Source organism: Melanotaenia boesemani, chromosome 8, assembly GCF_017639745.1.
Source record: "Melanotaenia boesemani isolate fMelBoe1 chromosome 8, fMelBoe1.pri, whole genome shotgun sequence".
In the NCBI taxonomy this organism is placed as follows: Eukaryota; Metazoa; Chordata; class Actinopteri; order Atheriniformes; family Melanotaeniidae; genus Melanotaenia; species Melanotaenia boesemani.
In genome coordinates, this window is record NC_055689.1 from 25,798,219 (window position 1) to 25,825,421 (window position 27,203).

A 27,203-nucleotide genomic window follows, 5' to 3' on the forward strand; every position below is an offset into this window, starting at 1 on the left:
CCAGCTCAGATTCAGTGACAAATGCAGCTTCCACAACACTCTGAGGGGAAAGCATCTGCTCATCCGGTGGGAAAATCTGTGCTGCAGCTAATACTGCAGCGGACATCACACGCAAAGCCTGGATGAAACGGGGCCTTCTGCATGCTAGCTTAGTCTTACGGACTAATCAAATTATTTATTTTTATCAGATCTGTCTTACATCAAATACAGCTTCATCTGACAGGCAGGATACAGAGAGAAAGAGAAGGCTGAGACGTGAAGAGGAAGGAAGAAATCCCCCTCTATAAACGGAAACTGCAAAGCTGCTTCCAGAGACGGATCACTGCTGAGTTATTTAAAGGTGTTGGTGGTCAGCGGGGTTTCTTGCTAAAAGGCATAACTTGTTATTAATATTTCCGAGTTATCTCAGACTCGTACGTCAATGTGCTTTTGCTAAGAAGGTCAAATCCTCTAATCACTTGTGATAACTTGATTTATTAGACCTACAACTTAAACAAAAAGGTATTTAGCAATTTCCTTTTTTCTGGCTATTAAAAAAATCTTAACATTTAGGTTAATAAATAACTTGAACAATCAAAGCAATTATAAATGTTTTTGTTAACTGATTATTTAATCTTCTTGAAGATTAAACAGAAGAATGACGGTGGTGTGGCTTTCTCATTAAATGTATCATTCTGGTTTCTCTCCCTTTGTAAAAACCTTTTCTGATTATACAGACACAATATTTAAATGCACTTATGGCTGCAGCTTCATTAGTTTGTATGTTGTGAACAAAAGCAGCAAGATATCCCGTAACCTGTTGCCGGCCAGCCCGTGCATGCTCAGAAATGGGGACCGAGTCTGAGTGAAGATTAAACACAATCCATCAGCTTCCTCATCTAGGGAATTTGATTTTTCTCCAACTGTAACAATACAACTATAATGAACTGGGCTGATAAAGACTGAAATGGATCACGATGAAAGGACTGAACTGAATTACAAGGAATTGGATTATAATTGGATTTATCTATTCTGTTTAAAGTATCTCGAGATGACACCTGTTGTGAACTGCTATATGCATAAGCTTCAGTGAATTTAACTGAATTAACCTTAAGAATGTGTTGATGGCCAATAAACAGCATGTGGCTTTAAGGGTTGCTACAGGGTTGTTTGGAGGTGAAGGTGTGAATTTTCTTTACTTCCTGTTAACAATATAGCATTTTTTAATTTGGTTAATTTTCTGAATCATGCATTTGCAAAGTCAGTGTCTTCTTTAGGAGATAATTTCTCCATAACTCCATCAAACCTTTTAAATGTACAAAAAAAAAACCAAACATTTAAAACACTGCAAGAAAGAAAGAAAGAAAGAAAAAAAAAACAAAAGACAAAATAAAACTCTAGCATACACCTCAGAACTGATCAGCACCTTCTATGTATAAACCAGACATAGATAATGTCCTTACATCTGTCCTGAGAAATTTCACCTTTGTTACACTTTAGTTTATGAGTTTAGGTGATTAATGACCCAAAGATGGCCTTAAATTAAAACCTGAAAGCTAACACAAGTAAAAACAGATGAACCATCTGAGGTGAGACGGCACTGTCTTTTAGAACCTCAAGGAGGAAGATCAGCTTTGGACTCAAATCTTTCTGCAAATTAATGAAAGTTTTTCGTTTTTCTTTAAGTCTGATTTACCCTGTTGTATACTGTGACGAGTGAACTGTGTTTTTGCCCATAATGGCCAATTGAAAGATGAATAAATAACTCAGATTTGAATGAATTGATCCCCACTGATAGTCGATGAACAGAATATTAATCATGAGTGTTTCTGCTGCTCCTTAACACACACTATGCTTTGTTTGCCTCACTCTTATTTCACTCCGCATACAGAAAAGTTCACTGAACACACTCTGTTGCCATCCTAAACAGACCAGTAGGACGGCGTGAATCATTCATGGCTAGACAGATGGAAAGTGTGAGGAGGAACCTGTTTTACCCAGAGCAGGAATGAACCCTGACTCAGTCACTGGCTCTGCATCAAGAGGGTAGCACCCACTTAGAGACAGCACCAAAACACGGCTGTTGGTAGCAAAAGAGATTCCTGCCACCTATTTTGTAATGGCTAAATTAAATTTTTTTTTGTTATTGTTTTGTATGCTTTGTGCATCTAGAATTCACACAAGACACATTTCTTTGTTGCATCGTGTTTTTCATGCCTAAAATCAGTTAAAGGATTACAGCTTGGTCACAGTTACAGCTTTGTGTGTTTGAGCTCATTATAGCATAGATTTTTCTATTAACAAGAAGGTAAACATATTTGTTTACTCTAAATTTAACTTGTCACATTCAGTTCTTCAGAAGTTGGAACAGCTGCAGGGGGAAAAATTATTTACTTTGAGTGAAACTGCACCTCTTTTGGCCTTAGAGATTTCTCTACATATATCTCTCTAGATATTTTTTATTAAATGACTGCAAATGATATTTTACTAAAGTCATTTTTCAGTTGCATCCGCTTTGCATCACCATTCTTCTTTCTGGTCCTGCATCAGCAACTCCACACCAGTCATGGTTTAATTCCCAGTAGTGGTGACGGAGCTAATCTCTCCAGGGAGACGAAGGATTAGACGGCATTTTGTGCAAAGCTCCTCAGAGCCCCCGACTGCTATAACCAGGGATCCCTGTTTATTGTATGTATACGTTAATACGTGAGTCAACAGTGGGCACAGAGACGGAGAGACTGAGAAAAAACTAAATGAACGGTTTGAGTTTTGACCCACAAACAGTTATGTGAACTGATCTTTAAATGCTAGTTGTAATTCATTTAAATATTCCAGACCTGTTTGGTATTCATGCTGATATTTACTCATTTTGCACGGTTTAGCATTAATTAAGAATTTTAAGCTATAAATGAATATTAACTATTTTATTCCAATATTGGGAATAAACCACAACTGGCCATCCACACTATGATTTGCACTGCATTTGTTAAGCAACCGCCATGACACACCTGTAGCCTGGTTTAATCCCTCTAAACTACTGAAGCCAAACTTCAACAGTTTGCTTCCACTTCCCTTTCTCTGATGTATGGAAGCCGCTACAGTGACCTTATAATTTAATAAAGGAGAAACAGAAATAAAAACCTAATATACTAAATGTATTTACCCAATAGACCAGAAAATAGCAGCAGAGTTGCCGCAACTAAAATGTAGAGACTGTTGCTTTGTTTCCTCCTTCAGCAGCAGCTACGCTTTAAAACTTTGATATGAAGGATGCTTGTTTTAGATGCAGAGAATTAGTCAGTAAACTATTTAGCTACACTACAGCACCAGTAAAATTAGCCTTTAAAAAAGCAAGGTCACAAAAACAGGGCAATAAGAGAAGGACAGGGTTAAAAGTTGGACCTCTGTGACAGATGGTGCGTGTGCATCTTATCGCAGCACGTTGAGGTGCAAACAGTGTCATTTCTCTTTATTCATCCTTGAAAGAGTCTCGTCTTAACCCTGCATTGCTCTCCTGCCATTATAGTTTGAAGACTGCTTGATTTGAGGTTTGATTGTGTTAAACATATAGCTGATGAGGCAGCTTCTAGAAGCCGATGTCAAACACACCTCCTGATTTTATGTATTTATTTATTTATTTTCTATGTTCAAACTTGTAGTGTTGAGCTCCAAATGAACTCTTGAAGCATTTCATCTTATTTTGCACTGCTCCCTCTGGAAAAGCGAGCTAGTGAGAAAGTGTTTCTAAAGACCTTCACATAAAAAAAAAAAGAAAAAAAATATTCTTTTTCAAGATTAAGTCAGACTTAATGCATCAGTATAATTATGTGCATGAAAATTTTGTCTCAATTTTAAATATTTTTATATCATCTTAAGTTGGATTTTGCCTTTTGGAAAAAGTTTACAGCCCCTCACTACATCAGACACACTGCTTAATAAAGACATTTAACTTAATGTTTGTTAGGTTTTTATTAATCCGTTTGGAAAAATTATCATTATTATGCTTTAATCTGTATCTAGTTTGATAGATCGCTGTAATGTGATGAACATAAATATCAAACACTTTGCAATTCCAAGTATTTAAAATTATGATTTAGCTTCTTACATTAGATTAGAATTAGGCAATGAAAAAATGAGTCATCTTTTGATACTAAACAGCAAAACAAAGTCACACTGAGCTGTGCTCATGTTTATTTGTTTACTGTCATTACTTGGTAACAGTTGTTTAGACAATTTCGTTTAATGAACAGATTAATCTGCAACGAAAACATTTGCAGCCCAAAATGCACAGCAGTGTTTTCTGCTGAGCATCCCTCCCGCTGCACGCATTAAAATTTGACTCAACCAGTGAGATTAGTTGTACAACTCTGTCACATGCACATATTTACTGTGAAATACATTTACACTCCTTTTTTAACATGAACCACATTCATCCTTCAAAACAACAAGCATCAGACATACACTTCTCCACAGTTAGCATGAGTTGCCAGTAATGGTTCATGCCGCCACGCAGACTGGAAAACAGCTCCGGCTGCAGGACTGGTGCAGCTGGTTTAACTCCTCTGAGCCTCTGCCAGCCTGCAGGATTAGTGGACAGTAGTTACGCTGATGTACCTCTGCAAGGACTAAACGAAGCGGGCGCTGTGGGCTCTGACTGTTCCTCTGTAGCCTTCTTATGTACCTCCCTCCTGGACCCCCTAATCCCAATCTAACTTCTTCCCCTCTTTCCTGTGTTCCTTTAAATTCCTTCTTCCACGTCTTATTCCTTTCATTCTGGCCTAATGCATGTCACCCACAAGGGACGCCTCAAATAAATGCAGTGACCAATATTATATGTGTGCACCCACTAGTGAGTTATATCCCTGTGAGTTCCAGCTGGAATTTTATATCATCAAAGTGATTTCCCTTTAGGCCCCGAGAATATTTTCAAAGGTCTTTCTTACTTGAGGTGAAAATTACAGTTGAGGGTTCACTTAATAGAAACTTGGGATTTGAGTCAACTTAAGGGCACGTTGAGGTTAAGGTTGAATCTTGTTTTGGATTTCATTTCAAGGTGATGGTTAGAGTAGGAACAAGATTTAGGACTGGATGTGGAAAGCAGGTGTTTAAAGAGAATTTTTTTTTTGATTAATTAGGAGTTTGGGGATTAAAAAAACACTAAAAATACATTATTGTTTCCAAGCTGATGGTTTAGTGCAATATTTCTGACTCCAGTCTGGCAAGAAACCAATGCTGTTCAGTAGCTTGCTCCATTTCCCTTTCTCCAGCTTTACATCATCTCTGCACTCTGAGCCAGGAAGCACATTTATACTTCAAGGCCAAAGATAGTCACTGATATTTCACTACACCCTTCTCAGCATGTAATATACTGCACTGACTTAATACAGTTTAAGTTGCTAGTAACAGACAATATAAAAGTCATTTTCATGACTTCAGAGTTTTATCGCCTAGTAGTGCAACATACTATACCCGTTTATTTGCACAAATAAGGCCACTAAATCATCTCAGCAACTTCAATCAAGCTGTGATAATTATATTACTCTGACATGAAAGTAAAAAAGTAAAAAAAACAAAAACAAAACAACTCTATAATTCCTCTGCATATGTAATGCTCTCATTCCGAGGCATCAAACAATAAAGTTTTCTCAGGATTCCTTGACGTCTCAGATTCACAAATTATTCTTTGAGAATGGAGTCCTAAAGCAAATAACTTAAGATCTCTCTGAAATTTTAATTTTTAATTGCCTGGGGCTGTACAAGAATGAAAGTATAGAAAAATTTCCTCAAGACCATTTTAGGACATTTAGATTTCTTCAGTGGCAGCTGGAAGAGGTTCCTTAATCTCAACTTGCTTGATATTGTCGGCATACAAGTCGGTCATGTTTAACTGGAAATGTTCAAGTTTTTTTTTTTCTAAATTAATTAAAATTCTTTTTTTTTTTTTTTTGCAGTTAGTGCTGGTATTTTCTATGGACAATATAGGTGAAAGGAGGTATAAGAGCACCATCATCTTACACAAGTTAACTTCATTAGCATATCATCAGTACCAGTACTGAAAACAAACAAAATGAAAGTTGATGTTAAACAAAAACAAATACAGTCATCTGTTCTAGTGTGTTTTTGCCACAAATATGAACATATAACTAAAGCTATCAAAGTAACATTGACTGCTAAGCTAACAGCAACAATTTAGCTGTTACCGTACTTAACATGATGCTTCTTTTATTTTGTGGCGAGTCCATAAACTTTGTTACGGTAACATCTTTCACAAGAGGACTTCATTAACATATAGAAACAATCACTATTAAAAACAACCAACAAAATGAAAAAGGAGATTCAATAAAGTCAAATGTAGTCATCCAGCCCAACATGTGCTTTGTTATATCTGAACACATGCAAGCTAAATAAGTTATACAAGCAAGGTAATGCTAACAGCAACAAGTTGCACAATGTTTCTTTCATTTAGAGAAACTGTATAAACTTTGTAGTGTTATCAATATATTATACAAGATTATTTGCAGTCTAGAGGAGATAAGTGCAGTTTATTAATTAATTAATTAAATTTTATTTTTGAATGTTTTTTTTAAAAATATGTTTAAGAGCAAGATACAGATTTATAGGGTTAAGAGCAAAGAATCAAGTTCAGTCAATCAAGTATATGAGGTTGAATGTGTGGGAGTGCAGAGGTAAAGCATTAAGATTGTGACATTAGGGAAGAGCATAATGTGTATGACAGTAAGTTTATGTTTAACAAGCACTTAGAGTTAATTAATTTACTCTCCACAGTCATTAGATGAGACATATCAGAGTAGAAAAAAAAAGACGTGGCTACAAAATTTAAACATCATCTTGGGAAAACTGGAGTGTTCAGAAGTGGAAAAAAGCAGAATAGTGTGTACTGACACGCCTGTTTACGTAAGACACTGAAGCATTTTTGGAACAAGCGCCAGATAACATCACACAGTGACATCACCCAAAAATCCTACAGTGGGGAGAATAAAAACATTTTGGGGGGGCGGAGGACGAGAAGGAACGAGAGCAGTTAAAGAGTCTAGATGCATCTGTGCTCAACAGCTTGCCCTATTTATGATTTTGCTCAAAGAGTGTAGCATGGTGCAGAGAGCAGCGTCTGGCTCTGGTAATGGGATTTAACAGGAGGAGTGATGTGACCAGGGAAAGTGGGCGGGATGAAGGGGCTGGCAAGGGAGAGGGGGAGTCGAGCACAAAAGGAGCGGCCGCTGGATGCAGATAAACCCCTTCTCAGCTTTGACAGAGGAAGCTAAGACTCCAACACAACAGAATAAATATGGCTCACCCGGCGGGAGAGCTCAGAGATAAGTCGCTCTGAAATGTTTAGTGGCAGATTATATTAGTGAGATCTGGATGAATGAGCTCTCAATCGCGACTGTAATCCATTTCAATAAATTAATTAATACAGCATACACTCTTGAGTGAAAACATTTAAATGTCAAATTTAAATGTTTATCACTTAATTTAATTTTTTCACCAATCCAAGAACACTTTCAGATGCAAAAGTGTTTTCAGTTGGAGCTCCTGCTACATCAGGATTTACAGCACTGTGTTATATTTATACAGACAATCATTGGCTTGCAGCACCTGCAGTAGTCTAAATATACTGCATCTGGATGTGCGCCATCAGCCAAATATGAGCCACAAAAAGCATCAACATACAATTCACAGTTGAAAATTGTGCACAATCCACCCAGAATGGCTACAGTAAGGCAACAGCAGTGATATTTGCTTCATATTTAAACCAATCAAAATTACATTAGAAAGCTGCAGCAGTGTGGAGTGCACTTAAGATTTTCACATGCATGTGTGTGCACAGGAGTGAATATTTGCAGAGATCAGTCTCCTGCAATCTGTGAATTTGTGTCTGTGTCTGTGCTTTTGTCTGGATGTCCTGGTGAATGAGGTTATGAGGTTGTGCATGTGTCAGTTTATATATCCCTGCTGCTGGGTGCATAAATTTGGAAGGGAGACAGGCTGGTTGCAGTACTCTCTGAGGGCACTCCAATGTCAGGGCATCCCAAGTGAATGTGAGCATCTTGTAAGCAGTCTTGCATTTTTTACCACCTCCGTATCTTGAAATTAATGACCGTCCAGAGATTTGTCTCCACCTCTAAAGTTCATTTGAAATTCTCAGACTGCTTTTGGATGCAGGAGCAAAGCTCTAGAGAGGATGTCTTGCACATGATTAAGCATGCTCACATGACGGCAAGAACATGAACAGAATTGGTGCAATTAAAAAATTGACATATTTTGTCATAATGGGCATGAAATATCTAAAAAGTCATCTTAAAGCTGCAGAAATAAACACTTCCTAAAAATGTGGTTAGATGATTGTATGATATGAAAGATGTGGCATTTAATGACCGAGTGTAGATTAAATCTTTCAAAATTTCTAAGCTCCATGTTTTTGATTTTCTGAATTATTCCCCTTTTGATCTAAACAGTATCGCCTTTGTTCACCACTGATTTCAGGCTTTTTGGTGTCATTTCCTACTAGCATTCTTTATCACCTTTTATAAAGCCAAAAACTGAGCAAATAAATAGATTTTTAACCTTGCAGGCCAGTTTGATTCTCACAAGACTACAATCACTGGGATTTCTACTTGCCAGATGCTTCATACAATCACCTGCTGGGTACTTTTGGAAAGTGTGTGGTGTTTTTCTAAATGGTTTCTATTTCCCTGATGATTCTGTGTAACAAACCATCTGCTGTTATTAGTCTAAGAACACGCTCACTTTTTAACCTCACTCTCGCACAGGCATCCGACTCCAATTTCACCATAATTGTTCACATACTTGCACGGCTACTATGCCTATTACCAAACTCAGATCGCGTAGAACGTCTGGAGAAGCAGGACGTAAACAATGAACATGAAGTCAATAAGGAGGCAGAAAAAGCGTTTGCAGTGCTATTGCAGATGGTATCTAACGCTTCTAAACTGAGGATGTTGGATATCTGGTCACATTTGCCCCCACTTTTACACGACTTCCACTCATCACTTCCATATTGCATCTTGTGTACAAGTAATGTGAATTTCAGAGGAAATGCCCAACCAGTGCTCCCAAGAAAATACAGGATGTGTAAGGCAATCATCATCTAAAATAAAGAATTTTCTTGTAAATTTCTTGTAATGTTATTATAAAGAACAGTTTATTCCTCACACTGTAATTTCTTTTTCATGCATTTCTGTCTTCATTTATTTTCTCTTATTTCTTTTTAAAGTTTTTTAATGTACTTTTTAATGCTTCCTCTGCACCCCGTTGTAGGACTTTAAATATTTTATGTAAAGCACTTTAATTTGTCTTGTAAATTAAATGTGCTACAAAAATATACTTACCTTGCCTCAATCTTGAGTTTATTAGGGGGGGAAATTACTATTATGGTGATATCAATAATAAATGGATTGATTGTTTGAATTCTTGCTTGTGTTGTGTTGTTTTTACTCTCAAATGTAAGTCTCTTTGGATAAAAGCATCTGCTAAATGACTGTAGAATAAAATAGAATAGAATAGAGTGAATTAAAACATTTTAGATCATTTAAAGACGTTTCTAAATGCTCCCTTGGAGCTTGTTTGAGTGTGAATGGTTTCTCTGTGATGGACTGGCAACATGTCCAGGGTGTACCCCGACTCTTGCCTGAGGGAGTGTATAAATATTCTTAAATCAATATTTCTAGATGACAGAGTACAGGGAGGGTGTTTTCATCCATAAAAGCTTCACTGAATGATGTGTTTTACAATACTCAATAACATTCTGGATTTACTTTCTAGAAAAAACAGAAATATAAATGAAAGATAATTTGATAAAGACATAATATAACCAATCGTTAAGAAGTCTTTCAGTTTCTTGACTAAAATGTGATGACCTTCTGGTACCTGATGCATGATCGCTATATAAATCTAATTATCTGATTATTGGATTAATGACTTTCCGTCAGTAATTTGTCATATAAATCAAATTATGAATGAACAACAGATCTTTACATAAAAATAACTTGCTGACACACATAATACGGAGAAAAAAGAAACAAGTCTACAGTATTATATATTATGTAAAGTCTTACTGTTTTTGCAACGTTGAAGCAACAGCTGTAAACTGACGGGTGTTATGTACACGCTGTTAGCAGTGTAGCAATTCCTGGTTTTCTCAGTGGAGACTTGTAGGTCCTTTATAGTCCTAGAATAACAGGATTCTCTCAGGGATTGCCACTGGTAGCTATAGCGACCCATGCACAGGTTATATACATCACCCTGTAAAGTAGCAGGTACATAGCATGCCTCTGTGTGTGTTTCTGCAGGAAGTGAACGATGTAGGGTCACTCCTACAATGTTCCTCTCCAATAAGCCGGCCCTGACCTCCGTCTGAGAGCCAACATGCTCGAGAAGCACAATACAGCTTTCACAGGGCATGTCACTGACGCTTTCACTCACGCTTTACAAATCTGCCTGAACAACCCGACGGCCTGGCATGCTGCGTGTGGAAAACATGAAGCTCCTCCACCAACTGGCACAAACCAAAGACATGAGGGTGGCACAACTTAAAGGCAAAATTAGAGATTTATTTTCCCAATAAAAAAATTCCTTTACGTTCCAAGTTCATTCAAAATAGGACAACGGGATAAAGGAAAGATCTCAATCAGGCCATGGAAAAATGCTTATAAAGCAGTAGCAGTAAAGTGTTATAATGTAATGCAACATCAATAATGCTGTGTGTGTTACATACATGATACCTTCACTTGCTTTCAAACTGGTTGTGGGATCTCTTAAGTGAAGTGCTGACTCTGCGGATCCCACGGTAAGGAAAGAAGAAGAGGAGTGGAGGTTACACTTCAGTGAGCGCTGCCATTAGCAGCTTTAGCTTCTCTGAACTGTATAATTACAATCAGCTCCACTTTAGGTTCCCACCCTGACACACACTGGCAGGGTAAAGTCCTTTTTATTAGAATACATTTTCTTAGTTAGAGCTCCAAAGACGAGTGTGTAAAGAAGCAGAAAAGCTTCCTTCATTATATCAGCATCACTGACCAGGAATTAAAAGTTCTGCCCTAGTATAATTTTTCTGCAGAATCTTTGAATTTTAAGTAGCAGAAAAAGAGGGATTAAATAAAGCAGAGTGAGAGGCAGCAGGGATCTAGTGTTATCTTTGTCAAGATAAAAACATATTAGAATAATTAGAGACAGATAAAGGCCCCTAACATGCTTTCATTTTACAGCTCTTATAATATTGAAAAAAGGAACTTCTGAATGTATCCACACTGAATGAATTGTAGGACTATAATAGTTCACAGAACCTTGCATGTAGACCTTTTTTTAGCGAAGTTTGATTTGTAAACTTTGTGCTTTCCACTTCCTGACTTATTGCCACGTGTTAGTAACCTGTATGCAGAAATCAGGTTGGAAAATTGTTATAGAATGATATAGAATTTAATGCAATATAGGAAACTCACTTTGTATCTCTGTGGATGCATGTTGTATTGAACTAAACAAATCACCTAAACTAAAAAAGTAAATATCAAGCTAATTCAATACAAATACTTTTGAACATCCGGTAATTAACAGTGTGGTCGTCTGTGCTGGCTCCCAGTCAGAAACTGAAACCAGCAGCAAAGGCAGCAAATCTTCTCACAGTAACTACTGACCCATCGCCTGGCTGGGCTGTCCATCACTTGTTGCCGTGGTAACAAATGGTTTAAGACAGCAAAATCGAAAAATCTGACCTGAAAAAAAAGAACTAAGGCCTCTTTGACACAGGGACTTGTAATAATTACATTAACACTTGCTGCTCTTGATGTTCTGGACAAAGATTATTTTTCAGGGTATGAATCTTTATAGTTGTGTCCAAGTTTGTATGAGCTCTTACTTAGTTTCTTTCTTATTTTTTATTTTTGTATCTCCATAAAATGTCATTTTGAACATCTTTAATTGTACGGGCCTTTGATTTAAACAGCAGGTTAACACCCATCATAAAATTTAAATACCATGCATTCTAAAAATTCTAACCTTTGCTTGCTGAAAATAAGTTTGCAACATGCTGCCACGTAAAATTTGATCTTTAGGCCATGAAATTGCTTGAAATTCCACCAAACTCTGACTTTAGAGTGCTAGCTGACAGATGGGATGCAGCCGTCATGATCACTGAGCTGCTGTTGGGCTGATTTGGCTCCATCCGTGATGTGGAAGGTTGACAAGTGCAGAACTGGCAGTGTCTGCCTGTGGCTCAGTGTCACTGTGAGAGCTGGTGGTGGAGTCTAACAGAGCAGTGCACACAGGCTGCTGAGGGCCAGAGGAGGGAACAGGGGGCTGGTATTTGTGTTATAAAGGGGGATACAAAGAAAGGGCACATCACAAATAGGACCTAGTTCTGAATCTCCAGCTTTGAGACTAATGTCAAAAATGTCAGAAAAGTGTTTCTATAATGTGACTAATGACATAAATTTGTTTGGAAAGTAACACACATTTCACCAGTTTTGTAGGAGATTTTAAATTTTAAACATGAAAGAACTGAAGCTAATTTAAAGCTGAATTATGGGAAAGCATCTTAAATGGTGTTGGTTTGCGTTTGTCTTGATATGTGACTTTACCATACTATTTGTAATTAATCACTTATACTCAACCAACAGGACAGCACAAACTTGTTTCAGCTCATTTCTAAATTAAACACAATAACTTGAGTCACATTTGTTGCAGTTTTCTGACAAACATTTGAAAAGATCTTTTTATGTAACAAAAATCAACATGTGACAAGTAAAAAAGTGTTAATCCCATGCACTGAAATAAGTTGGTATAGCCAATAGACAGATGAATTTAAGTTATTTAAATTGAGCAGGATTTTAAGCAAATTGGTAGAGATGAATTAAATCTTCATGAGCAGAAAAATAAAGTGGTGTGGAAAAGTTGATCTTTAGACACATCATGATGCAGATGTGGACGATTCTCGATTGATTCCTTAACTATTGGTTGTTAACACCATGTTGAGGATTGAAAGAGGTGGAACTAAAAAATACGAAGTGCAGCATCTGGACCGTCTGTGGCGTGCACATAACTGACATGAAGGCTGAGAAATCCCACCAGCACCCTCTGCATTAAAAGCTAGCGTGAGGAAGTCCTACTATAGGTGGCTTCATTTGCTTTGAAAGACTGGTGTGTCTGGCGAAATGTGGATGAATAAATGAAAGTCTGATTTGCATCGAAGAAGCAAACTCTGGTCCACATCGTAGCTCTCAGTTAGCTTCAAGTGAACCAAATACAAGAAAAAAACTACAACGCAAAGGACAATATAGGTTCACATTGGTTCAACACAACCAAAACAAATGCCCGTGTCAGATGATGGGTGGTTCTGGTCAGGAGAAACGACTCGTGGTAAGCGGTGGAAGAACACGGAAAAAGTAGAAATGTGATCAACCCAAAACTAGAACAGCTACAACGGAAGTTGTCCTGATAGAAAAACAAGTTTTCTTCTTTTTCTTCTTTTTTTTTTTTTTTTTCCATTGTTTCGTAGCAGGGAGTTTTAGTTGCCTTTAAATGAGACATTTATTTTCACAGATGATGCAAATCTTCTGCTTTTCAGTTTGCCACATTTCACCTTTTTACTGTATTTTTCCACAATAGCCCACAGCGCACAAAGCAAATGTAATAAAATATGATGTCATGTTTTCAGAGGCCACTGTCATTTTTTCTCTAATGGTGGGTTGAGGCTGGGAATATTTAATTAAATGCAATCTAAAACGTTACTTTCAGATAGAGTTGAACTCTGCATACTGCCCTATTCACATTTGTATAGAAGAAAAGAGAAAGATATGAGAAAAGACCTTTTCATTGCACAGGTTTACAACAATAGTTCTGTGCAGCTCCTTCAGCAGTGCAAAAGGAGAAAAAGTCTGGATGTGAGAAAATAATCAAAGTGCAAGTAAGAAGTGAAATGCATTTAAATAAACTAGTGGCCGTGTAATAAATAGGTTTTACATGATCAGCGTTTTCCACAATCCCTATGAGATAATTACACTGCACTGAATACAAAGCAAAAAATAAAATGTTAAATACAGTAACCATTTCTTGATGAAAGTACACATTGGGAGCTTTGAGCTCCTGAAAAACTTTTAACTCAATGTGTTCACAACCTATGAGAATATAAAAAGCTCTGAACCATCCTTGACTATTAGTACTGCCCCACAAAAGAGTAACGGTACAGAAGGTGAGTGCAGAAAGCCCCATTTTTTGCAGCTGTTGCAGAAATCTCCCTCCATGAGTTCTGTGCCATCTGGGAGCCCCACTGAGAGACAGCAGATATCCCCGTAGAGATTGATGTGCTCACACACTTGTGCTTCATCCATTTGGCAAATGTGCTGCCAGGTTACAAAAAGAAAGTGTACAACCAGCTAACACAATACACACCACACTGGTGTCCATCTTGATCAGCTTTCGTTCATTAATGATGACTGGACTAAAGGTCTTTAGTTCCCTCTCAGCTCAGCAGCTTTTGGCCAACTGGAAGTGATGAGCCAACATGAGAATCAATCCCCTCATTTAAAGCTCATCTTTACATTTAGTCATATAAAAGGTGCTTTTATCCAAAGTTAGGAACAACATACACAGGTAGAAGTTTAGTGTGAATTAGGTGTGTTATTCTGTTAGAGGTGTAAAGTAGAGATGGGCGTGTTGATACTTTGGAATCGATGCTTCGATATCTGCCAGCTAAAATATTGGATTTAATACACTTTTCAAATATTGCAAGACCACTGTGTTAATACAAAACATGCCATTTGTTTTCATTTGTTTTCAAATCATGCACAACAACCAGCCTGGTGTATTTCTTCTATGTCTTCATTATGGTAGCCTATTGAATGTTGTGATGATGATGATGCTAGTGTTGGTGATGATTTGTGTTTTAATATTTTGTGGTGTTATATTCTTTCAGTTTAGGAAATGTAATAATTTTACATTCATTTGTATTTTATCTTATAATTTTAAAAATAGTTTTCATTTTTTTCTCATTTAATTTACTCATCAATATATTTTTTAAGAATTTTTTTAAGACTCATGAATTTGAAGTAAAAGGAGGTATATGAGTAACATATTTCCTAAAATGCTGAAATATTTAATGTTTTAGCCATAGTTTCACAAAAAAAAAAAATAATCTGCCTGTGACTCGTAATAAAGCAAAAAATAGTTAAGAATAAACCTTTTAAGCTAAAATGTGGTTCTGTAAGTGAGCTGCAAAAGAACTTTACAACAACAGCAAAAAAGAAGAAGCAACATTTGCCCAAATGGTTGATATGAATTTAAGTTTGAATGAAACCAGGACAAAAGAATCAGTTTTTACTACATTCATATAGCCCCCAGTGAAGACATGAGGCTGTACTGGGCAGCCCCCAGGTGGGAGTGTGTGAGAGTGTACTAGTACACTCAGCTAACTCTTCCCAAGGGAGACACAGGTGACACAAGGAGGCCATTCAGGATAAAATGTGAGAAGCACTCACTGTGTAGCTCTATCTGGAGATCACATACGAATAAAAGAAAACTGCAATCTCACAGGCAGTTCACACAAGCCTGTGTCAGGCTTTAGAACATTAAAAAAATAATAAAAATCTGATGTGTCACCGGAGCCGACTCTTTTGTGGAGCAACACTAACAGCTATAAATGACACTGTGGCTCAGACAAGCCAGGAGGAGGGAAGAGCTGCCGTGTCATCTGCCTGCGAGCTCCTCAGCAGGTCCGCCGAGTATTCTGGGAAGGCAGACTGGCAGCGAGCCAGTAAGGGAGCTATGTAAAGAGGCTGACGTTGCTCTGCACTTGTCATGATGTGCAGAGGACACGGATAAGATCAGGAGAATTAGGCGCTAGATGAGCCCTCCGGCACCATAATTCTGATAAATAACAAATGTTAAGAGATACTACATTTCCCAAGCTGTTCCCGCCTGAGCAAATATCACCGGCTCACACATGTAAAGAGCGGGGATCATCTCTTTTTTTCACGAGTATTACCTGTAGTCAACCAATGGGTGCAGCCGAGATTAAGAACTCATCTTTCTGGGGAGACTTACAGGATAAAGCTGCTGTTATTTTATCTTCACATGCTTTTATGTGGCAGATGCTTTTGTCCAACACAACAGATGAATTGCTTTGTTGTTGTCAAATCCCATGACAGGGCTGAAACCAGAATTTAATTTAATCCACAGCCAAAAAGTCTGTCAAAGCTAATAAAATTCATTGAAACTCAGCCCACTGAAGTACTTTTCCTTAACTGAGCCACTTCAGCACCGCTCATGGAGCCTCAGTTTTAACAAACAACTCTCTACTAACTTTTTAAAGTATGCAAGTCCTCCTGTCCTGAACTCTATTAGCAAGGGAGCAGAGGCGTCCATATTTGTTTTATTTTCATTTGTGAGTCAAATATTACCACATAAGTGAGCCAAACATTTGAGAATTAAACTTTAACCATTAAACATTTCATTTACCAAAACAAAGGGAGCGATGGGGATGAAATTAGCATGAGAAGAATGGCTTGAGACACCATGTTTGGTCAAAAATTATCTGACATGTTTGCGGGACTTCAGACTCCTGATCAGGATACTCAAGAATTTTTACACCTGCACTGTGGAGAGTATCCTTACAGAGGGCACCATCACATGGATGGGGAGTATCTCCAAGCAGAATATTCTGGCCATTAGGAGGAAGGTCTGCTCAGCTGAGCGGATCATCAGGACCCCCGTCTTCCACTTACAGGACATCTACAACAAACACTGCAGAACCAAGCCCCACCAGAATCCTTAAAGAACCTACTCATCTCTGCCATAGACTGTTCACCCTGCTGCCTTCAGGGAGACGTTCCTGCTTCCTGGTGGCTCATACAGAGAGGATGAGGAAGAGCTTCTTTGCTCAGGCCCTGACAGACATTGACACATATTTACATTTTCACTGCACATCTAATACTGTTTTTGTTCTTTTTTTTTCCTGTTGTGTTCAAGCATCTGGAGTAGGTGCACAAAGCATTTCACTGCTCATTATATCATTTATGACATGGATGTGACAAATAACAGCAATTTGATTTGATTTGTTCTTTACTTTAATGGAATAAGGAGGAAAATATCCAGCTATACAGAAAATAATCCCATATGACTGTCTCAGATGTAATGTGAGGAAACATTTTGGTTTCAAGTCATAAAGGTCTTGACTACAGATGAAATGGGTTTGCCAACTCAGCAAAGATTTAACTGCCTCAGTAATCTTACGGTTAATGTGCAGTTATCTGTTACCTCTAGCCAGAAATAAATGGAACTGTGATTCTGCAGTGTTGGCTGAATGGATTCAAATGAACTCGAATTACAAATGAGTTGGAGGTGTGAAACATGTTAGATGGACATCAGCAGCTGGAGGTTTTCCTATATCTACGCAGGGTAAAATTTTCATGAAGTAGATGAGAGTTGGCAAGTTGAAAAGCAGATGGAGCCAAAAATACAGACAGTTATTAATGATTAATAACAATAATAAACGCTTTTAAATGCAAAGAGAAATTAGCAATGAAATTGTCACGTCTCATCAGAAAAAGGTTTGTCAGTGTTTTTGTTAATTTAGACAGAAAAATGTGGTGAGCTCAAAAACATACGACACTATGAAATCTTGTTCATGTCTAACAGCAGAGAACAATAATTCTACTCAGCCTGTTTCACATTTAATTGTCTCTGTAAACAACCTTCTCAAGATGGCTGCTGGGCTTTAATTAAGGCTTTATCAGCAGCTTATTTCCCTCCATGTAGCTCAGGACTGCAGCCACTTCATGTTATTCATCATCAGCATGAGCCAAACGAAGAGTCTGGGTCTTCATTTGGTGTCCACTGAGCATGTGTTTATGGTAATAAGGCGCAGATAAATAAAACCTTATTATCCTGTGATCATAAACTTCTGTCTGGTTTTTTCCCTCTGAGCACCGTCCATGTTTCTTCTGCTGAATAATAGGAAGCAGACAACGGGGCATTATTCTCATCTGTGACAGGAGGAGGGTGTAGGGTGGGGGATGAGGGTGAAAAATGGGGGGTAAGAGTGTCCAGCTGGCTGATAATAAGGTCGGTCTCAGCCCCCGCACCACTTTCTGCCACTAGTGCTTCACTGTGGCCTTGTGCGTTTCAAAAGGTTCACAGTAAGCTGGTAATAGGGGGGATGGGGAGGGTGGAACCTATGTGTCTGAACACATGTTTTCTTTGTGAATGGAAAATGACAGGAGGGGAGCCAATCAAGGAGGAAAGTGACAAGTGATATACTATGCTTTTATCAAAGCCCATAAGACTACCAAGCTGCCACAGGATGTTGGATAAGATAAATTCTGAGCTTCGGTGGCAGCAGAGTCATCTGCAGACTCATTACCTTGTAACGAGACGTTACCTGACTTGTTAGCTCAGATGGTGGTTTCTACTACTGGTTAAAGAAAAGCATTTATGAAGCTACAGCGGTCATAGGTCTAGAGGGAAATGTATAGATTAGAAAAATAATGTTAAAGCTTAGCCTAAATCTGATTTAATATCCTTATTTACATAAATAATCGGACAGTTTAAAATAAGAGCACAGGAACTAGTTGACTTGGCCAATATTGTGTTAGTTTGGTTAACTGGTTTTGGTTTATAGTACAGCCTGTAAGTAACCAAATACTTTGGAGGAATCCTGCAGTTGGAATGTAAACATCCTGAAGTTGGTTTGTCCATATAAAAGACCCACTCAGAGCAAACAAATACACAATATTCTCCATTTCTGCATTGTTTTTGCACCATTTGATAGAGATGATTTTCAATTAAAGGTATCTTGTTACACCTGTCTTCTGCTGTAGCTCAGCTGCAAAAAACTGCAGGTTTTCTGCCACTTTTTATCTTAACTGGCTGCATTTCTAACATCTGATTGACTGTATTACAGTGAAAATCAGTTGACATTAACACTGTGGACTGTGTTCAAAACACATTTAGCTTTTAAGCCAAACTGGAAAGAAAAGCCCATTTCTCTGTAATTTATCAAATATGAAGTGACAGACGCGGCAACAGAGACAGTTACCAGCAAAGATTAGCATAGATTTTAAATGAACGCTTAAATATAAACTGACAGTGTGAGATGCACTATGACAGAGCAGTACAAAGCCATTACTGTATATATATATGACATAAATCAAGGTGATAGGAAGAGGAAGAAGATGGAAGAAGATTCACAAAACATTCACTTGGAGTGCAACATGCTCTGCAGGCAGGTGAGTGTCTGTGTTGCTCAAGTCATCATTTAACCATGATTGTGTGCATGCAACATACAATCCCAAAGACCATGAGAACACTTTACTTCAAACTAAAGACCAGCACGGTCTATAGATTTCTACAATTCTCAAGTAAGTGCTGCATCTTCTCCTGAAAGGAGAAAACACTCAGAGGATTCTGTCCAAGAATACTGCCTGAAAAAGAGCACTTTGGTTTGATGGAGGACTCGCTTGGATGCTACAAGCTTGACCAGGCATAGCTCTGATATGTAACAAAGTTAAAAGCATGTAGTCTTCGAATACTCAAAAAAGGGCAAATGTGCAAAATACAGCATGTTGTATTGGATGAATGTGACACAGATCTGCAGGTTCTTTTATGATCTTTAGTTATTTGTTCTGTTAATGAGGTCCACAAATCTGCTGTTTGGTTAGTGCTCATAAAACTGGTTTCTGCCCGCAGCAGCCAGCTGTTTTCAGAGGAAAAAGCTGCAAAATCTTTGAGAATTTTAATATAGTGGAGTTTTGAGCAGCAACATGTATTGAGCTTACATCCAGTGGCCTGAAACACAACCTCAAATGAATGATGATTGCAATTATTAAGCAACATTCATGATGGGCTGCCCCAAAAATTACGTGAAAAAGGGACAATTTTGCTAGTTATATTATGCATGAGGACAAGTCTGATTAAATGTGAACTGGATTTAGATAAATTTACCTACATCTGCAAAGAATTTATGGATATAAGTCAGCTTCAGGAGAGCTGCATGTTTCCAGTCCAGTCTGGAGATACATTTTAGTTGGCATCTATAAAAAAAGAGACCAAATCATAACTGATATCTTCTTTCATTAGAAGAGCAATGTTCTACTGAAGGAAGCTGGATGTTGTGATGAGCTCTGTGACTCAGCTGGTCTCTGGTTCAGATGAGGTCCAGCAGACTTTGGTGGACCTCGCTGACTCCTCACACACTCTGCAGTCTCATCTGTGAACAGTGGGATACACAGTTTTTGACTGGAGGGCTGCAGGCTGACACAAATAATGTAACTGAGCTTAGATTATTTAGTGATGAAAGAAATAAAAACTGGCGCTCAGATCAGTGTGTCTTTCATAAGAAGCTGCTATTAATGTTGAGGCAGCCTAATGAAAAATGTAACATGTAAAAAAAAAAAAAAAAGTGTTTGATAAAAGGAATTGAATGATAAAGGAAAATTCTTTTTAGTGGATTCAGGTTTTAATGATAATAATCAAGTACATCAGTTCAGTGTTAAAAAGGAAAAAAGTCCAAAAGCTGGTTTGAGCATCTTTAATGTTTTCTTGCTTTATTTTCTATCATGTAACAGAACATTAAAAACCTAAAAGCCATAACACCACCACACCACCAATGTGTGAATGTGGATGAATGACTAATGGATTCAACATAAAAATCTACATAAATCCAGTTCATTACCATTATATTTTTCTCAATCAGTACTTCCTGTTCAAAGGAATACTTAACTTTTATACTTATTGGCCCCTTATCATGTCCATATAACCATATCACACATATAGTCTTTTGACCTCAAGATCTGAGTTTGATCATCATTCTGTTAATTTACATATTGATAATAAGGACTGTCCCTTCCTGCTCATCAGCTAAAACGTTGAAGCTCCAGCCCTTTCAGTCGACTTGGCAAAACAGCACAGTTCAAATCCGACATCCTTTCTCCTTCACAATCTTTAGCGAAGCCTAAAACATTTTTCTGACTATATTTCACCAGAGGTGATGAGCCTCTGCATACGACTGGGAGCTCTGTTTTCCTGATGGGCTGTCTGTTCCTGATGTTTGGAGGAGAGCTTAGAAACACACTGAATCAGCCAGTTACAGCCTGCCAAGCTGTGTCAACCTCCCAAAATATGACTGCTAATACCATTTGTTACGGTGTGGAGGAGAAGAATCCACGACACCAAGCTCTGAACAGTGAATTCTGCTGTTTTCAGATGTGGGTTAAGCCGAACAGCACACTGAGAGTCAATGAGATGATGTTTGCCTAAATACAGACTTCACCTTTCTGCATCTAAGCTGTGTTTTCGACAAGTTTCCCACCAAAAAATTAGTTTTTATTCTCATTCATCTGGTATTTTTACTTCATTCTGCAGCAAATCAATTCATGCTCCAAAAAATCTATTGTGTCAGGGTTCGTTTATCAACTCTTTTTTATTTTATTTTTTTTTAGTCTATTTTGAGTTCTAAACATTTACTCCAGCTCCTCAAAAAGTGGCAATATATTTACATTTCAACCATTCTATAATGGGGAGAGAAAAATATCCCAGGTTTTGCTGTTTTTCCATCAAAAATGTAAGAATGTGTAAACCTTGTAAACACTGATTAAATCGTATCCACTTTTGTATGTTTTACAGCTATACTATATATACTTTATATCCTACTATTTACTATAAATTTACTACTAAGACCAAATTAAAGACTTTTTATATAAGAAGCTAAATAAATATGGAGTTTTGCCAGCTTTGATAGTGTGCCGCTTTAAACGGTGTAAAATACAAGCCGAGACTGTGTTCAAGATAACCACAAAAATGTTGTTGAAATCTTTCAAATATGTCCCTGTTTGAAGATGCTAAAAGATGAACTCCGATGCTCACAAAGCCACTGCTTCAGGATATTTTTTATTTCTGAAGTGGCAGCTTTGATACTACTGCAAATTAAATCACTTGCCAAACATGTCCGCGTGCATCAGAAAAACCCATCCGCGAGGGGAAGAAATTCCATTTTTCATGGGTTTTAATCTTCAAAGGGCAGCGCTTCAGAGTTGTAACACATCACCCCAGGGTTTCATCCAGAATTGATGATTTGCCCTCATTTGCTTTGTGTTGGTGTTTGTCTAGAGAACAATATCGTCACCTCTACAATGTTTTGTAACGACATCGTGGAGTCGCTTGAGAAATATTAGTAAGTTAAACATTTTCTACTTCAAAATATTAATTTTAAGAGTAAAAAAAAAAACTTATTCTCAGTCTAACTTCCATGTTTTTTGTTTTATAGTCAAAATATTTGTTATATTTGGTGTCGTTAAAACAGAAGCTACCATTGTTACATAAACGGTGAATTACTCCACTCTGAGCAAACTGCATAGCGGCTGTGTGATGAGTTTCATGTGGATGTGTGTCACTGCAGCAGATTTTGAGTCCCTGTGCTACCCCTCTCCTCACGCCTGCTCCTCTTCTTATTGGTGGAGTCAGACACAAGATATTAACTAGGTCAATGAGATTCCTTTACACTCCTACAGCAGGGAACCACAGCAGAGGAGAAGATAGGGGAAGCCATGACAGAGAGGTGAGTAGAAGATGAGAACAAAAGGATGAGGAGGTGCTTCTTCTGATGAGGAAGGCACGAGAGGGAAACACGAGGCAGCTGCTCTGACATGAAACTAACAATGTCTGCAGTGACGCTCGCTCAAGCGTCGTGACTTATTAAGAACGCAGACGTCTCCTACTAAGACTTTGGTAGCAGACAAACAAATAACACAATGTTCAAGTGACTTTTTGTGCAAGTGCAGTACATTTAGAGAAAATAAGTGAGTTTCAGTCAGAGAGAAGTCAGATCTACCACATTACTTGGTATTTTGCAAACATCATATCAATGTGTATAGATAGATTTTACTGCTACAGATTGATGCAAATGATCATATGAACTGCAGCTTTCACCCTTTTTTTTCTCATTTTGCTAGGAATAATATGTTGGATTTTAATGTTGGTGAGATTCCTTTGACTTTGCAAGTGGAAAATCCAACTTGTGAACTCCTAAATTTCCAACCTCACAGTTTGAATGGACTGCAGCAGATTATCTTCGTACAGAGCAGCCACCAGCACAGCTGTCGAGTTCAGCTCATATGAAGTAGTTTCATGCATGAATCGGTACAGATTCTGACAAGAAATAAACAAGCCAGAAAGTTCAACCAAATCAGATGACAGAACTTATTAAAGCAACGATGGAAGACAGTATAAATAAAGGTTGTTTAATAATAATAATAATAATAATTTTTCCTGAATGGTTTTCCCTTAAAGACGTGGCTCATATCTTAATGTGATCAAATCAATGTTCAACATGTCAAAATGTCTTGTTACGTGACATCCACAATCCACATCTTGCTACGTAGATCCTTACATTCATTTTTCATCTCTCTTATGCATCAGAGCCTACAGACAATTATTTATTAGAAAGGAAGGAGAGGATGGCAGAGGATGTTAATCCACAGGCTTTTATGCAAGGTGCTGCATGTTCAAGACCCATGCCTTTTATTTCCCTCTCAACCATGAATGGTTAAGATAAAGAATTTGAAATACATACACAACAAATACTTTTACAATTCATGGACCACAATCCTCCTCATGCCACATTCCTATTGCCAGAAACAAAAGCTCAAGGAAATGGGATGAATTCCCAACAATGCATTGTTATTCTACTGTGTTTTAGTTACATGGAGAAAATATACATTTAACAGATTTTCTTGGGAGACTGAAACATCAGCTCTATCTGTAATTTAAAATATATCAGCGGACTGACGCAAACTCACATTTTCACTGGAATAATGCCTTTCTTTTTTTTTTTTGCCAACTTAGTTGTTGATTCAAACACTAATTTGTCCAACAGTACTAGTTTTTATATCACTTCAAATTATTTTAGGATGTAGAAAAAATTACGAGTTCGGACCTTATGTGGTTTTAAATTTAATTTCTTAATATTTGATATTTTAAAGGCTATGAAACTGAAAACATACATAGATATGACCACAGTAACTAGTTGAAGCCATCCCAACCATCCAGCTATTTTTTAAGCAAAGAGAAACATGTATCCCAAAAAATAAAAGAAGATTTATATACATACTGAAATAAGTCAATTGTGCTACCTCAGCTTATAGGTGTGTGTAAGTGGGGAGAGGGGGCCTCTGTAAGAGTGAGTGAGTATACCAATGTTTGTAATGTGTCTGTTTTCTGTCTTGGGAAAGGAGGGAGTCATTAGAAAGCAACACACTAAATATAATCCGAGAGCAAATGACAATAAATAACTGGAGAAAAAAAAAAAAAAAAAAAAACTAGGCATAATGGATTGTTATCTGAGGCGGGCCTGCATCCCTTCCCAGGCCTGGTGCAAGCTGGTCTCCAGCCTCACTGATCCATGGCACAACCTAACAGCAAACCGTCACAGGGCACACAGCCAGGCTATCCCCCACCCCACAAATCCTCCTTCCAGGCCCCCACATCCACATCATTCTGAGACCAACCTTGTTATGATGTTGCAAATGTTAACTCATGGGGGTAGTAGTATCTTAGATAAGTGCATTTAAAAGAGTGAGGTGTACCATGTAGGTTAAAACACATGCACCCCACTTACCCTGCCTGCTTGTGTGTGTGTTGTAACTCATTTATTTGTTTTTTTTCCCAGATAGTTTTTTTTTTTTTTTTTTTACTAGGTAAGGTTTTTCCTTTGCAGCTCTAATACAGAACACCAGGTATGGCACCTTCAGAATTAATAACGCTGCAGGTTTCCTGAAATAATGGATGGATTCATTAAAACCTCTTTAAAAGAAGAGAAGGTCACTGCATGACTGATTACATCATCATATACTACATGAAGTAAGTGAGATAATCTGTATTTACTGAAGGGTGTTAAAATGAGACAAAGCATTTTCACTTTGAGAGAAGCTTGAGCAGAGCTCTGCTTACTTTGGTTAGCGCAAGTAAATGTCCCTATTTTATTGGGTACTGTCCACACGTCAGTGCTTTAGAATGAGGAAATCTGTCATGAAACATATCTGGTAGTCACTGAGAGGGAACAGTGCAGCACAAAAGATTACCATTTGGCCCTAATGAAAGATGAATGTATCACAGGGTACTGGGAACACATAATAAATCACCTGATGCTTGTGTTCTGCATGCTGGCATTTTTCCATTTCATTATACATATCAGTGGGCCGCTCTTCAAATGTCAGAGGAGTGAAAAATCACTCAAACAGACGTTTTCCACCTTCTCGCTGGCCACACAGAAAAGCAACGGTGTAACAGCAGCAGATCCTGTCAACCTTCCCTCCTTAGCTGTTTAATTTGAGCTTTGTAAGCTGCTGTATCACAGGGTGGCCGGCCTACAGCCATTCTCCTGCTCTCCCCTCCCATCACAGCGCACCCAAACAGTCTGTTTTATAACAGCTCTTCTTGTTGGATTAATCCACGCTGGTGTGCCATTCTCCAGGCCTCTGACAGCAGAAAGCAGGGCATGGCGACAGGACGAGATGGGCTTTAAAGGCCAAAGTTGCTCAAACTATTCGAGATTAGTTGACCCTCCTTCACTGAGGAGAGAAATTTTAACAGGATTTCTTTTGGTTTTTAATCATGAAAACCAATTACAGAGAAATGAGCATGATCTTTAGCACTAATCCTTCCTGGTGTCCAAAGGAAAGATGGTCTGTGGATATCTTCAGAGTAGACTAAGGCAACCTTGTTTTATAGTAAATTTAAAGGAGCTCCTTTCTTTTAAAAATATACTCATTTAACTCAAGGAATGAAGGAGCTGTAAGAGACAATTAAAGAATGCAAATAGTACAAAACCTAAAGAAGTGTGCTCTTCCCTGCATCACATTACACCTGACTCAGATGGTTGTCTTCTATTTATTATGAGTTTACCAGAAACTGAAGACTTTTATGACTGTTTTAAACACGATCAATGTCAGAGTGTGTTTTTCTGGGACGAACCTCTCAAGGGGTGGGTGGAGGGGGGCGGGAGACTCAAAAAACTGCAATCATTTGAAGCAGCAGCAATCTCAGCCCTTCTCCTACTCCATTCCCTTTTCCTCTCTGTGCGTACAAGACAGTCTGTCATCTTCTACTTATGCATCTATGCATCATCTTACCACCACTGAGGACTTATGAAGCAAGCTGTGCAAAAACTGCCCTCAGCCACAATAACAGAAGTCTTTAAATTAGCCATCATAGCGGTCAGACGGAGACAGACCCTTGCAAATTAAAAATAAAAGAACTCGCTGTGCAGCTTTCTTTCACACCAGTCTTACTACTCCCAGCATTATATTTCCAAAAGGTTAACAGTGTCACAGCAATTATAAAATCTGGAGTTTGCTTTTGCTGCATCACCACATCCACACTAGACTTGGATCTTTTTGTCCTGGTTCCAGCTCAGCTGCTGATAAGTTGTCTTTGAAAACAGCCATGTTGGAAGCACTGGCAGCTAAGGTCATGCACAGAATATAGATTTTAAAAACGAGGGGTGGACCTTTCTGAAGAGCAGACAGAAGCAGCCAATAAGTCATATGGGGACAATGTGGATGGAAATCAATCGAGCTGCATTCTTGATGACAGCAGAAAGGAAACACCGTCATCCAGCTGCCAAAAGAAAAGCCACATCTTCACAAGCCACTGGTCAAGGATTAGCCTACTTCCTCTTTGCTGCCAGACGGTGAGTTAGCTGCTGCTGTCAACATCGATAAGTCTAAGCAGTTGAACCTGAGCAGCACTGAAAATAGCCTCATCTTATTACAGTAGGGGACTTCCTTTGCTATCATCAAAGAGAAGAAAATGCTAGAAAAATTCACAGTTAAAAGTCTGAAATCAGTTGACAGGAGCACAATGACTGAATTAAAGATTTATGGTAAATCAGTCTGAAACACAGCCATAAATACAACAATCAAGCAGATTCAGAGGATTTCATTAACCTTAGCTGGCCTCAATTAAGAAAAAAAACATATGCATAAAATTCTGCATCATTAACAAGTAGAACTTGGCTGCCGGGTGATTAAAACACTCGACCTCTGCGTCCTCAGAGAAGATGACTTACTGAAGAAATGTGGTGTGTACCACCGACACAGCCTCACAGAAAAACTTCATAAACCAGCACAGAAACGTCTTTCCTGCTACTGGAAATAAAAACAACCACAGAGGAAAACAAGAAATATACTTAGTGAATCAAG

The 27,203-nt window shown here is 38.1% G+C and overlaps 1 protein-coding gene across 6 annotated transcripts in view; it reads right to left on the reverse strand.

The window, feature by feature from the left end:
• The window catches only part of LOC121644736 (microtubule cross-linking factor 1), a 91,946-nt gene that overhangs the window by 55,645 nt on the left and 9,098 nt on the right, over positions 1-27,203 (reverse strand). The gene's annotated exons all lie outside the window — the stretch shown is intronic.